This window comes from Diceros bicornis, chromosome X (assembly GCF_020826845.1).
Source record: "Diceros bicornis minor isolate mBicDic1 chromosome X, mDicBic1.mat.cur, whole genome shotgun sequence".
Lineage (NCBI taxonomy): Eukaryota > Metazoa > Chordata > Mammalia > Perissodactyla > Rhinocerotidae > Diceros > Diceros bicornis.
In genome coordinates, this window is record NC_080781.1 from 60,779,740 (window position 1) to 60,793,487 (window position 13,748).

At 36.9% G+C, this 13,748-nt stretch overlaps 1 long non-coding RNA gene across 1 annotated transcript in view; it reads right to left on the bottom strand.

The window, feature by feature from the left end:
• LOC131401079 (uncharacterized) overlaps positions 1–12,094 on the bottom strand; it is a 277,389-nt gene extending 265,295 nt beyond the window's left edge. Inside the window, exon 1 of the long non-coding RNA XR_009217541.1 lies at positions 11,921–12,094. This is a non-coding gene — a long non-coding RNA (uncharacterized LOC131401079). The remainder of the gene's footprint in view (positions 1–11,920) is intronic.
• Positions 12,095–13,748: the final 1,654 nt, after the last annotated feature.

Here is a 13,748-nt window from a genome sequence, read left to right on the forward strand (position 1 = left end):
CTATGAGGAGTGTATTAACAGCCTTGTTTGATTTAGGTCACTCAGCTAGCAAGAGCAGAACCAGAATTCAAACCTAGACTTCTCAGAGTCCAAAGGCTTTCCCCTATATTTTATTCTAAAATATTTATAGTCTTACACTTAAATCTATGATCTATTTTGAATTATTTTTTGTATCAGATGTGAGGTTTAGGTAGAGGTTCACAATGGGTCTTTTTTCAATAAGTAGAGGTTAAAGTTCAGATCCTGTTCTGGAGTGCAGAAGTTGAAGCACCGAGGATCCAAATTGCTTGGAATAATCATGTTAAGTGTTGCCATCATTGGGGGGGCTGAGTTGCATGTCTTCAGAGATGATTATCGTATTTGACCAGAGGAAGGAGAGTTCTTCCACTCTAGGTGCAAAGGGGGCTTAGAGAATTTCCTGTGTTTGGAGAGGGACAATATGTTCAAGATTATCTTATCAGTGTAAAGTGATCTAGCATCTTGGAGGAATTGTCCTTGCCTGAACTCTTCGTTTACCCCAAAGAAATGAAAACATATGTCTACACGAAAACCTGTATATGAGTGTTCATAATAGTCCTAAACTGGAAACAATTGGTATTAGTTTTCTAGGGTTGACATAACAAATTACCACAAACTGGGTGGCTTAAAATAACATAAATTTATTGTCTGCTAGCTGTAAGTTTGAAATTAAGGTGTTGGCAGAATTGGTCCCTTCTGAGGGCTGTGAAGGAGAATCTGTTCCATGTCTCTTCTTAGCTTCTGTTGATTTGTTGGCAATCTTTGGCGTTCCTTGGTTTATGGAAGCATCACTCCAATCCTCCAGCTCCACATGGCATTCTTACTGTGTCTCTTCACATAGTATTTCCACTGTGCATATCTGTCTCTGTGTCTAAATTTCCCCTTTTTATAAGGACACCAATCATATTGGATTGTGGCCCATGCTACTGATCTCATTTTGAACTTAATTACCTTCAGTAAAACGCTATTTCCAAATGAAGACACATTCTGAGGTACTGGGAGTTAGAACTTCAGCACATCTTTGTGGAGGACACAGTTTAACCCATAACACAACCAAAATGTTCTCCAACAGGTGATGGTTAAATAAACAGTGGTGCATACATACAATGGAATACGATTCAGTAACAAAAGGAGTGAACTATAGATACACACAATTTGAATGGATCTCAGGTGCATTACCTGAGTGGAATAAAAATCAAATATTGAAAGGTCACAAACTGTATGATTCCATTTATATAACATTTTCAAAATGAAAAAAATGTAGAGATGGAAAAAAGAGTAGTGATTTCCAGAGCTTTGGGATGGTGTGTTAGAAGGGAGTGGGTATGATTATAAGGAAGTAGCACTAAGGAGATTTTTGTGGTGATGGAATAGTTCTGTATCATGATTGCTATGATGATTACTTGAATCTACTCATGATAAAATGGCATAGAATTATACACATACATTTTACCAATGCTAATTTCCTGGTTTTGAGGTTGTTCTATAGTTATATAAAACTTAACGATTGGGGGCACTAAGTGAAGGGTACATGGGACCTCACTGTACATTTCTGTGCAACTTCTTGTGAATGTATAATTATTTCAAAGTAAAAAAGTTTTGAAAATTTGAAATGGTTGTCTTTCCCCACACAAAAAAGAACAATCTTCTCCAAAATTTGAAGCTTTTTTTTCTGTAAACCACCACTCAGCTGGAATCCATATCGAAACTGGTGGCCAATAGAGCAGCAATCCAGCGGGTGACTTAGGTGTGAGCAGAGCAGGGGAGTGTGCCAAATGGGAGACAGTGGACCCAGGAAAGTGACAACAGCCAGCAAAACTGTAGTGGGTGACAGAGCTGCATTGGGACATGGCAGGAGCAGACTCGTTTGAAAGAACGTTTGAGCCACACCTTGAGGATACACAGAAATACTCGTGGGATGTGTGTGAGGGAAACATATTTTGGATGGATTTGAGGTCCTGTATGAGCAGGTAGGGGCAAGAACAGTGAAATGTATGTTATGTGACCCTATATGACCTATAGACTGGTAAGACTTGGGAAAATCAATTATAAATACAGTGTGATAAGTCCTACAACAGAGTTAGAATAAAGTACTATGGAAACTCAGTGAAGAGAGTGACTAACAACTTAGGTTGAGAAAGACTTCAGGGAAGAGGTGATATTTGATTTTGCAATGTTATGATTTCATTAGGCAGAAGAAATAGCATATACAAAGACAGAGAGATGTAAACAAGCCTAACAGATGAATGGATAAAGAAAATGTATATATACAATGGAATATTATTCAACCATAAAAAGAAGGAAATCCTGCCATTTGTGACAACATAGATGGACCTTGAGGGCATTATGCTAAGTGAAATAAGTCAGACAGAGAAAGACAAATGCTATATGATATGACTTACGTGTGGAATCTAAAAATAAAAAAAAAGAACTCATAGATACAGATAACAGATTAGTGGTTGCCAGAGGCAGGGGGTAGGAGGTAGGTAAAATGGGTGAAGGCAATCAAAAGCTGCAAACTTTCGTTAAAAGATGAATAAGTCCCAGAGATGTAATGTACAGTGTGGTGACTATAGTTAACAATATGTATATTTGAAAGTTGCTAAGAGAATAGATCTTAAAATTTTCATCACAAGAAAAAAATCTGTAACTATGTGTGGTGATGGATGTTAACTAAACTTATTGTGGCAATCATTTCATGATGTATACATATATCAAAGCATTATGTTGTACACCTAAAACTAGTACAATATTATATGTCAATTATATCTCAATTTTAAAAAATTTAAAAAAAGAAATTGCACTTATCAGGCTCCTGTCAACAGACTACACCTCTTAACATCTGTCCTATATCAGACTCATGGTCACTCCCTTTTATGCTCTAAGCACTTTAGCACTTGGCCACTCCACCGCAATTCCCAAAATCATCCTGAATGATCTTTCTTAAGTCCTAAATAGATCCACGTGGGTATTTATCCACTGTGTTGGATTCTCAGTTACAAAAATCTTCATCTCCCATGTCCTTTTTCTCCATTCCACTTCATTTATCACACCACAGTCACACTCTGATATTACTACATAAAACTTCTCTACCTCCAATTTCACCCCACTTTTGAGCCACGATTACTCTCTCCAAATTCCTAGTTTAACCATTTCCACCATAACCATTCTTCAAACTAATCTAGACTTTGCACTAGCCCTTAAATTTCTTCCCTAACTCTAGAGACTCTCTTCTCTTTTTACTTTCTCCATCATTCAGATTAGATTTCATGATCCTTCATGTCAATATTCTCTTACAAATACCATTAGTCTCTTGTTCATCTGCTCTTTCAGCCCACTCATCTGGAGAAACCAAACACTACACAAAGCCAATTATTTGTTTTCAGCTCCTTTACCAGAGATAAGCTTAATACTAGCTGGAAAACAATTTAGGCAAGCGCAGTCTTGAACCACCAAGAATTCATTATCCCAAGCCTCAGTTGCATCTTCAATGTAGCCCAACAATTGTACTATATTTATCTAATTTTCTAGAACTCTCAACAATTACTTCAAAACTTCTTCAAAGTTCTGACATTTCTACCTTCCTCCTCAACTTCAGCAGATGATCTTCCCTCTAATTCCACAGGGCAAGAAAACTATCAGGTAAATACTATTTATCTTTCCAACAGCATACATAAAAATAGGGCTCATATTCAATTAGTATGAACAGGTTAGCTGCATGATTCTTAAAATAGTAAAATACTTCTATACCAGTTGACATATAATGGCATCTCTCAGCCCTCCAATGCACTCCGACACTGCCCTTAGCACCCCCTAGGTCTTCTCTGACCTCCCCGTGATTCTGTGCCCTATTTTTATTGCCTGATTGCTCTGGCTGGAAATTCCAGTACTATGTTGAATAGGAGTGGTGAAAGTGAGCCCCCTTGTCTTGTGCCTGATCTTATAGAAAAAGCGTTCCACCTTTCACCAGTGAGTATCATGTTAGCATGGGTTTGTCATATATGACATTTATTATGTTGAGGTACATCCCTTCTATACCTATTTTGTTGAGGGTTTTCATCATGAATGAGTATTGAATTTTGCCAAGTGCTTTTTCTGCAGCTATAGAAATGATCATGTTATTTTTTTCTTTTATTAATGTGATTTACACATTTATTGATTTGCATATGTTGAACCATCTTTGCTTTCCATGGATAAATCCCACTTTATCACAGTGAACGATCCTTTTAATGTGCTGCTAAATTTGGTTTGCTAGTATTTTATTGAGAACTTTTCCATCTATATTCATCAGGGATATTGGCCTCTAGTTTTCTTTCCTTGTAGTGTCCTTTTCTGGCTTTGGTATTAGGGCAATGCTGGGCTCATGAAATGAGTTTGGGAGTATTCCCTGCTCTTTGATTTTTTGGAAGAGTTTGAGAATTGGCATTAATTCTTCTTTAAATATTTGGTAAAATTCACCAGTGAAGCCGTCTGGTCCTGGGCTTTTCTTCCTTTGGAGATTTTTGATTACCAATTCAATCTTACTAGTAATTGGTCTGTTTAGATTTTCTATATCTTTCTGACTCAGTCTCAGTAAGTTGTGTGTTTATACGAATTTTTCCATTTCTTCTAAAATGTCCAATTTGTTGGTGTATTCTTGTTTATAGTAGCCTTTTATGATCCATGATGCCAGTTATAATGTCTCCTTTTTCACTTATAGTTTTGTTGATTTGGGTTCTCTCTCTTTTTTCCTTGGTTAGTCTAGCTAAAGGTTTGTCATTTTTGTTTATCTTTTCAAATAGCCAACACTCAGTTTTGTTAATCTTTTCTATTGTTTTTCTGTTCTCTATTTGATATATTTCTGCTCTAATCTCTACTATTTCCTTTCCTTTGCTAACTTTGGGCTTAGTTTCTTCCTTTTTGTCTAGTTACTTAAGGTGTAGAGTTAGGTTGTTTATTTGAGATATTTCTTGTTTCTTACTGTAGGCATTTATTGCTAGGAACTTCCCCCTTATAACTGATTTTGCTGCATCCTATAAGTTTTGGTATGTTGTATTTCCATTTTTGTTCAAGATACCTTTTTATTTTCCATTTAATTATTTTTATCCATTGGTTGTTCAGGAGATTGTTGTTTAATATCGATATATACATGAGTTTTCCAGTTTTCCTCCTGTTAAATATTTCTAGTTTTGGGGCCGGCACCATGGCTTAGCAGTTAAGTGCACGTGCTCCACTACTGGCAGCCCGGGTTTGGATCCTGGGTATGCACCAATGCACTGCTTGTCCAGCCATGCTGAGGCGGTGTCCCACATACAGCAACTAGAGGGATGTGAAACTATGATGTACAACTAACTATTGGGGCTCTGAGGAGAAAAGGGGAAAAAAGGAGGAGGATTGGCAATAGATATTAGCTCAGGGCCGGTCTTCCTCAGCAAAAAAGAGGAGGATTGGCATGGATGTTAGCTCAGGGCTGATCTTCCTCAAAAAAAAAAATTTCTAGTTTCATACCACTGTTGTCAGAGAAGATGATACTTGGTACGATTTCAGTCTTCTTGAATTTGCTAAGACATAAGCTACAAAAGTAGCTTAATATGTTGTCTATCCTAGAAAATGTTCCATGTGCACTTGAGAAGAATGTGTGTTCTGCCGTTGTCAGATAGAATGTTTTGTATATGTCTGTTTGTTAGGTCCATTTGGTCTATAGTGTTATTCAAATCTGCTCTTTACTTATTGCTTCTCTGGATGATCTACCCATTGTTGAGAGTGGAGTATTAAAGTCCCCAACTACTATCATATTGCTGTTTATTTCTCCCTTTAGCTCTGTTAGTTTTTGCTTTATATATTTAGGCACTCTGATGTTGGGTGCATAAATATTTACACTTGTTATATCTTCTTGATAGATAGACCCCCTATCATTATATAATGACCTTCTTTGTCTCTTTACGATTTTTAGTTGAAAGTCTATTTTGTGTGATATAAGTAAAGCTACACTTTAATTTTTTTGGTTACCAGTTGCTTGAAATATTTTTTTTCCATTCCTTTACTCTCAGTATATGTGAGTCTTTAAGGCTAAAGTGAATCTTTTGTAGGCAGCTCATAATTGGATCTTTTTTTTTATCCATTCAGTTATTCTATGTCTTTTGATTGGATAATTAACCCATTTACATTTAAAGTAATTATTGATAAGTAATGACTTACTATTGCCATTTTGTCAATTGTTTTCTGGCTGTTTTGTAGATTCAGTGTTTCTTGTTCCTTATCCTGCTGGCTTTTTTTGTGTTTTGATGTCTGTTGGTATCAGTATGCTTTAACGTCTTTATCATGTTCTTTTGTGTGATTACTACAGGTTTTTCTCTTGTGGTTACCATGAGGCTTACATAAAATATCTTAAAATTATAACACCCTATTTGAAACTAATAACAACTTAACTTTGAGAGCATTCCTAAACTTCACACTTTTACTTCTCCTTCCCCTCACATTTTAGGTTATTGATGTTACAGTTTACATATTTTTTTTTATATTGTGTATCCAATCACAAATTGTTGTAGTTATGGTTATTTTTACTATGTATGTTTTTTAACTTTTAAAGTAGACTTGTAAGTGAATTACAGACCACCATTACCATATTACAGAATCTGACTTGGACTATATGTTTACCTTTCCTAGTGAGTTTTATGCTACCTTCTTATGTTTTTATGATGTCAATTTATGTCCTTTTACTTCCACTCAAAGAATACCCTTTAGCACTTTTTTGTAAGGCAAATCTAGTGTTGACGTACTCCGTCAGTTTTGTTTTTCAGGAAAGTCTTTATACCTCCCTCATTTCTAAAGAAGAGCTTTGCTGGGTATAGAATTCTTATCCATAGTTGTTTTTTTCAAAATTTCAAATATATCTTGTCATTCTGTCATGGAATGAAAAATTTCTGTTGAGAAATCTGCCAATGGCCTTATAGGGGCTGTTTTTTATTTAACTTGTCTCTTTTCTCTTGGTGATTTCCAAATTATTTCTTTATCTTTGACTTTTGACAATTTAATTATTAGATGTTTCAGTGTAGCTGTGTTTGAGTTCAACCTATTTATGGTCCTTTGGGCCTCATGGATTTGGATGTCCATTTCTCTCCCCAGGTTTGGGACATTTTCAGCCCTTATTGATTTAAATATACTTTCCCTCACCTTCTCTTTCTCTTCTCCTTCTGGAATTCCCATTATGTGGATATTGTTTATTTTGATTGTGTTCCATAAGTCCTGTAGCCTTTCTTCTTTTTTCATTTTTGTTTCCTTTTGCTCCTCTAAATTGATAATATCAAATATCCTGCCTTTTAGGTCACTGATTGTTTTCTTCTGCATGGTTGAATCTCTTTTGAAGCTCTCTATTGAGTTCTTCAGTTCAGTCTTTGTATTTTTCAGCTCTAGGATTTCTATTATTTTTTTCTTTTCTGGTGGTTTCTATTTCTTTGTTGAACTTCTTGTTTTGTTCATGTGTTGTTTTCCTAATTTAATTTAGTTTCTGTCTGTGTTTTCCTGTAGTTCACTAAACTTTTTAAAGAGGATTATTCTGAATTTTTTGACAGTTCATAAATCTCCTTGCCTATAGGGTCAGTTGTTGGATCTTTACTGGTTTCCTTTGGTGGTGTCATGTTTACCTGATTTTTTTGTTATCCTTGATTCCTGAATTGGTACCTGTACATTTGAGTAAACAGTTTTCTATTTCAGAGTTTACAGGTTCACTGTGGCATAGACAGTTCTTCACCAGTCAACTTAGTTTAGGTTTCTGTATGTGTGCACTGGTAATGTCCTTGGGCAGGCGGAGCTTGCTATCAGAATCTATTTTTTCATGAGTCTACTGCCCGAACTCTGAGGTTAAAGGGGATACCGCTAGCTGAATACCACAGTTGGATAGGACTTCTGGCTTTGTTTCCTGCCCAAGTGAGGCTGTAGGATGGGCTCTGCAATTTCCTGGGTTCTCTACTCAGGCTTCCTAGACAATTGGGACTGGGTACTCTTCTCAGTAGTAAGTGGGGCTATGAATTAGCTTCCCTTCCCTGTCAGGGCAGCAGTATGTGCCCCAGGGCCCACACAGCTCAATGTTTGGGAACACAAATCAGGCAAGACTATGAACTGAATTCTCTAGGTAGACGGGGCCACTGGTTTTGCTCTGCAGATGGAGAAAGCCTCAGGCTGTGCTCTCTGTTCAAGTGCCACTGTAAGCAGGGCTGTTGGATTGGCCATACAGCTTCCTGTTTGCTCTGGTTAGGTTCCTCATTTGGGCAGGCTGAAGGCTTTATTCAGCAATCAGCAGGGCTATGAATTAGATTCCCTGCCTGGGCAAAGTGGAGAACTGGCTGCAAGGCTGGGAAGGCTCTTTGTGATCTTGACTCAAGCTGACCCATGCCCCAAGTTCCTTAGCTGAATGGGGCCACTAGCTTTGCTCTGAGGATGATAAGCTCTGCCCGTTGGACTCTGCTCAAGCATTGCTGGGCTATGCAGTCTTCCAGGTGTTCTGGCCAGGTTTTATGGTCAGGCAGGGCCAAGAGCTACACTCAGTAGTGGGCAAAGCTATGAATTAGCTCCACTACCACGGTGGAGTGGGGGAACCAACCCCAAGTCTGGCAGTGCTCTTTGTAGTTTTAACTCAAGCTAGCCTGCTCCCCAAGTTCCTTGGCCAAATAGTGCCACTGGCTTTGCTCTGTAAACAATCAGCTCTGCCTGCCATACTTTGTGCTTGAGTGTTGCTAGGCTATGCAGCTTCCAGGTGTTCTGGCCAGGCTTTCTGGTCAGGTTGGGCTTGGAGCTATTAGGTACTTTGTCTACATTACCTCATTTTATTTTCTTCATGGCGATCTTATGAGGTATGGGACATTATTATCTTATTGTACCAATGAGGAAACTGAGGCTTAGAGTGGTAAAATGACCTTGTAAAAAACCAAATGGGTAGCATAGTTTTGAATTTAGACAGTCTAGCTCCATAGCCTACAATCCTAACCACTGTGCTATAATACCTCTCATACTGATTGGGAGAAGGGCAGGGTTATTGATTAACCTTAGAGTTTGCTAAGTTAAATAAGAGTATTAACAATTTACATATAATCATTTAAAAATAGAAATAGAGTGTAAAACTTACAAACCAGTAAAGGCAAGAAAACAATTGAAATAAAATAAATTTCAGCAATACAAAAGAAAGTAGAGAAAGAGAAAAAAAAGTAGTGTAGAAAAAAGTGGGATAGAGGAAGCACAAAACTAGATGACAGAAATAAATCCAAATATATCAATAATCACAAAACATAAATTAAATTCACCAGTTTGAGAGATTGTCTGAATGGATTTTTAAAATATCCAGTTTGTGATATTTAGAATAAATACACCTTACCTAGAAGATATAGAAAGTTTGAAAGCTAAAAAAGTTAAAAATAGATATGTCAGACAAATTTCAACCAAATATAACAAGAAACCAACAATAATGGGAGAGAGTAACACATCTTCCTTAAAAAGTGACAGCTCAGGCATCCAAAAAATGGGCAAGATTTTAGGAGAGTTGAATGTCACAAATAACAAACTTGATATAAGGGACATATTTAGAACCCAGATAGACTTTCTTCTCAATCACACATGGAACATTTACAAAAATGGCTACATATTAGGCACTAAAGCAAGGATCAACAAAATTCAAAGGAGATGTATCACATAGGATAAAATCTCTGACTGCAATACAATTCACATTTCAATAGCAAACAAACAAAAATCCTCAAAAGTATATTTAGAAATTTAAATATACATACAGTGTTTTACTGGTAAAAGCAGAAATTATAATTGAAATAGGAAAATATTTAAAATCGCAATTCAATAAACATACATATGAAAACTTGTGTAACATAGAAAAGGCAGAATGTTCAGGAAAATGTGTTGCCTTAAATCCTTATATTGGAAAAGACAAAAGCCTAAATACTAATGAGTTAATTATCCAATATTAAAAAAAAATAAGAAAAAGAACAACAAATAATCCTAAATACTGTAGAAGGAAAGCAAGTATAAATACAAGAGAAAAATAACAAAATAGAAAAAATATAATAGATCAACAAAAGTAAATGATAATCCTTTGAATAGACAAATATCTGGCAAGATTTATCAAGAAAGAGAAAAAGCACAAATAAACAATAGTAGGAAAGAAAAAGGGTGCACAACTATATATAATATAAAGATTTTTAAAATAAGAGAATACCATGAACAACTTTACACCAACAAAGTTGAAAATTTAGTCAAAATTAGCAATTTGCCAGGGAAATAGAGCTTATAAAAAAGACAAGAAGAAATGTATTTATTCTTATAAGAAGAAACATAAAACAAGATTAAACCTATAATCATTAAAAACATTGAACCAGTTGTTTAAAAAAATCTACAACCAAATCAAACCAGCATAACCCTGTTACCAGAGCACAGGAGAAAGAGGCGGCTACCATACAAGCAGGTGGGGAAAAATCAGCTAAAATTCTAACAAATTCTTAAAAGTCAAATGTGGGCTAGCATGTTAGCCTGGAATGCCAAGACACAAGAGGAATTTTCATAATTTCTTTTCCATGGGTCTCCAAGCTGCTCATGAAAAAAGACTAGGAGCATACCAGGAGAGAACCCTCCTCAGTGAAACAAGCATGTAGAAGGTGATCAGCTGCCTACAGAAAACAGGCACGAAACTTCACTTGCTTCCTCCGATGCTTCTTTCCTGCAAGCCAAAAACCTTAAGCCATGAGAGGAGAGGCAGCTGTTGTTCAGGAGAGATGAAAAGATCCACTGCTTCTTCAAGGGGATGACAAACAAAACACTTGCCTCTTGGGAGGAGTAGGAAATGTTCTTTCCAAAAGGACATAAGAAAAAATTCATTTTTATTGGGGGAGAGTTAGGAGGAAAACCTCTATACTCCTAAAGCAGGAGAAGAAAACTATCTTGGGCCCAGAATTCTACACTAATACCTACTAGATGGTTGCTACTATTGGGGGAGGGAGAGGAAACTCCCACCTAGGAGCAATAACAGATACAAAGCACTGGTTGTCTGCCACAGAGAGGATGGGCAGGGATGTTGAGAAAGACTCACTTTAGAAAGGCCCAGGCACACAAGGCCTGCCTAAAACTAAGACTGCACCAGGACAACAGAGAGCTCCTCTGTCTCCACCATAAGCCTAGCATCCAGGAACAAGCAACAGCAGTCTACTACTAGTTAAGGAAATGGATCAGGGATTGAAAATACCCTGTGGCACAGGCATACAGAGATGACTGAAAGATAAGGGGGAAGCAGGAACTGAGAAATACCCTTTGGCACCCAGGGCCCACTTGAAGCACAACATCCCACTTCTAGAAGAATTTGAAGCCTCTATTACAGTGAGAGTATTGGCAGCAACAACAAAACTCCAACCCAGCTCAAGTCCTGAGCAAACTGACTCAAAACTTCACACTAACAAGCTTACAGGAGAAGAGACATGCCCATTTTCAGGCATAAATACTACTTACATCAGTGTCTTTTGTTCTCTTCATTATGTACGGAATTCAATCAAAAATTTTGAGATACATAAAAAAGCAAGAAAAAAACCCCAACCCATTATCAAGATAAAAAACAATCAACAGAACCAGACACAGAGATGACCAAGATGTTGGAATAATCAGAAAGGACTTTGAAAATAACTGATTAATATGTTAAAAAATCTAGTGTAAAAGGTAGACTACAAGCATGAATAGATGGCTAATTCAGCAGAGAGATGGACACCATAAGAAAGAGTCAAATGGGACTGTGGCCCAGGAAATATGGTCTCTCTCATTGCATGCAACTATAAATCTTTATGAGAGTGCATGGAGCAGCTATCTGAAGACATGATAACATTAATGGTAACAAACAGATTGAAGTAGACCAGAAGTACCACTGAACTAGTGGTGAGCTTACCTTTTTTTCCATCTGGTTTTGCCAGGTCTGCAGTCAAAATCAGCCAAAAATCCAGAAGTGTATGCCAGATTCAGGCAGAAATAGTTCCAAGAGAAGTTCTCCTTACTGTTCTGAGGAGGGGGAAGAAAAGGACTCTTAAGAATTAGAGAGAGTAGGAGAAATACCCAGGTTGCTTTTCTTTTCTTTTCTCTTGATCTCTTCTCTCCCAGCCTAGGCCTCCATGTAACAGTACACTAGCAGCCACATTGGCACATTGAGAAGTAGTGGTGGCTAGGCGGGTGCTTTGAACTCCGAGGGAGGAGAACCATTCTTTCTGACCAAAGAAGCTATGGTCTTAAGACCATCGAGCAAATCCCACTGCTTTTTCTTTCTCTATTTCTACCCTCCCACTGCTTGGATATGAATGCAAAAATAGTCCCAGGAAGAATGTGAGAAGCGGTTGGAGCAGTGAACTGGAAAGATTAAGAAAAATCACTGAAAGAAAGAAGCTGAAGAGAGCAATCTCATACATTTGTGTATGAACTCCTGGACTCACCTTCCAACTATTCATGCATGTATCCCACCATAACAGTATACTTCAGGCCTTGAGAGGTGAGCTACAGAGTAGATCACCACCCAGGCCCCATTCTGGACTGATTTAAATACAACTTCTAAAACTTTGCAAACTGAACTGACATTGGAACCATAGCACACAGAATGCAAGTTGGAATTTATATACTGAACATAACACAATGAATTTCCCACTAAAAAAAAATCACGAAAAATAAATCAACATTCTCTTTAGAATTTAAAATAAATCTCATATTTCCTGACATAATAATCAAAATGTCCAGGATACTATTCAATAGTAGTTGGCGTACAAAAAAAACATCAGGAAAATCTCAACTTGCAAGGAAAAAGACAATTAACAAATGCCAACTCTGAGATAACACAAATATTGGAATTATCAGAAAAAAACTTAAAACAACTAACACAACAATGAATGCTCCAAGAAGTAAAGGTTAACATTCCTGCAAAGAATGGAAAGATATGAGGCTCAGCAAAGAAATAGAAAATGTAGAAAAGAACACATGGAAACTTTATAACTAACCAACAAAATTAAAAAAAAAACACTGGCTGGGATCAATTGCAGAATGGAGATGAGAGAGGAAAGAGTAAGTGAACTTAAAGATGCAGAAAACCAATAAAAACAAAAGTGAATTCTTTGAAAAGATTAGTAAAATAGACAGTATGGTACTAGTGAAAGAATAGACACATAGTTCAATAGAAAAGAATAGAGTTCAGAAATAGACCCACATAAGTAAGGCCAATTGATTTTTTTTTTAATTTTATTGCAAAATATACATCTGCCTACCTGCCTCTTCCAGATTTGATTCAGTAGATTTGGAGTGGGGTCCAGGAATTTTTATTTTGAAAAGTCTTAGGATGAGCTCCCTACCCTCACGCCCACACCACATCGAGAACCATTGGGAGAAAATGCCCAAGAAGACTAAGGACCAGCAGCATTTCACAATAGCATGTTTGAGAAACATATAAATAGGAAAGGACATGGAATTTGAGGGAAACGGAGAAACATTCATTATGTTAGAGTATAAGGTACATGGTGGTGGGGTGGAATCGGGGTGAGATTAAGACACATGTAAATTAAACTGGAAAGATAAGTTAGTATAATATTTTGAATTATCTTGCATGCAATGTGATGGAATTTTGTATTTATTCTGTAGGCAGCCAGGAACCATTGGAAATTTTGGAGCAAGAATGTAACAGAATTCGTCTGTTTATTAATTAATTTAATAAATATTTACTCAGTGCCTACTCTGGGTATGGC